Source organism: Furipterus horrens, unplaced genomic scaffold (genome assembly GCF_987537825.1).
Source record: "Furipterus horrens unplaced genomic scaffold, mFurHor1.1.pri manual_scaffold_17, whole genome shotgun sequence".
NCBI lineage: Eukaryota > Metazoa > Chordata > Mammalia > Chiroptera > Furipteridae > Furipterus > Furipterus horrens.
The window spans coordinates 39,966,551-39,968,116 of NW_028327187.1; the positions used below are offsets into that span (position 1 = coordinate 39,966,551).

The window sequence follows — 1,566 nt, forward strand, 5'->3', positions numbered from 1 at the left end:
TCCTCCTGGCTCTTATTGATAGCTTCCATGTCCTTTTTGATGCTGGTCGTAGGCAGCCGTCCGTCTCGAGAGACGATTGTGTAGCTTCTTAAGAGTCTATCTGCACCGCTGAGAATGGCTGTGCAGTCCGACTCGGGAGTGACACGGTATCTGTCTCCTCCCGTGTTAAATCGACATCTTGCAATGATGCTGGAGTGTCCTCTCCAGTGAAGCTGAAGCTACAGAGCCTGGGCAGGATGATATGGAGGGTCTGCTGTTGCCCATGCCCGTCCATCTCGAGAGACGATGGTGTAGCTTCTTAAAAGTCTATCTGCACCGCCGAGAATGGCTGTGCAGTCCGACTCGGGAGTGACACGGTATCTGTCTCCTCCCGTGTTGAATCGACATCTTGCGATGACGCTGGAGTGTCCTCTCCAGTGAAGCTGAAGCTACAGAGCCTGGGCAGGGTGATATGGAGGGTCTGCTGTTGCCCATGCAGCAGACCAAATATGGAACGCTTCATGAATTTGCGTGTCATCCTTGCGCAGGGGCCATGCTAATCTTCTCTGTATCGTTCCAATTTTAGTGATGCTGGTATAATTCTCAGTAAGTTCCTTATAGTTCTTCTAGAGTTCACTGTAGTTTTTCTGGAGTTCTTTGTAGTTTCCGCTGAGCTCATTGAGCTTCTCCATAATACATGCTTTCAATTCCATATCTGATAGTTGGCTCCCCTCTATTTCATTTAGCACTCTTTCTGGGGACTCTGCCTTTCCTTTCGAGGGGGGGTTGTTTCTCTGTCTCCCCATTTTTGTGACTCCTATTGTTTGTTGGTGCTTCTTAGAATGATCTGCACTTCCTGGATCCGCCCCTGGTGGCGTCAGATCCTGTACCAGTCTGGGCCTAGGCAGCCTGTTGGAGACTTCCAGGGATCTACTGCCTTTGTCTGTCTCCTTTAGTTGATAATCTATTCAATCTGTGATTAGCCATCAGGCTTAAGGACCGTGGGTGTGGCAGCTTAATTCCTGTAGGCAGGGCCTTTGCTTCCCCTCAGGCTGACGCCACTTAGCTGGGAATGGTCTGCCTGCAGCACTGGGGATGAGTCAGCACTGGGACCCGGCCGGCCGCTTCCCCAGCTCTCCCCTCAAAGCCACCACACCAAACTCTCCCCAAGCATTTCCTGTCCTCTCTGCCTTCCCTCTGCTTGTGCCCAGTGTAAGTGGGGGCAAAACATTTTTGTTTGTGATCCGCTTAAGAGCTCTTTTTCTCCAGCTGTTTCTCTCCGGCTAGCAAGAAACCCTGTGGCTTTTCGCTTTTCTCAGCTGGATACTATTTTACTTTCCACTCTGTTGCTGTAGGCTGGGAAGCTCAGTTGGGTGTTTAGACCCCGCCCTTCTCAGGGGGAATCCCTGGCTGCTGAGCTGTTTCTCAGTCCCTTCAGCTGCCACCCATGTGAGCCCAGCCAGCCCTTCCGCGTCTCCGCACTCCCTACTGGTCACGTTGTGATGTAGTGGCCTTTTCTGTCTCTCCGTGGTTATAAGACTTCTCTCCAGGTGGTGTTCAGTTGGTTATTCCAGATGATTTCTCCAA

The 1,566-nt window shown here is 51.3% G+C and overlaps 1 non-coding gene across 1 annotated transcript; it reads right to left on the bottom strand.

Moving 5' to 3' along the window:
- Positions 1–482: 482 nt before the first annotated feature.
- LOC149990875 (U6 spliceosomal RNA) lies at positions 483–586 on the bottom strand. The gene has a single exon (XR_016508717.1). It is a non-coding gene; the product is annotated as a U6 spliceosomal RNA (small nuclear RNA).
- Positions 587–1,566: the final 980 nt, after the last annotated feature.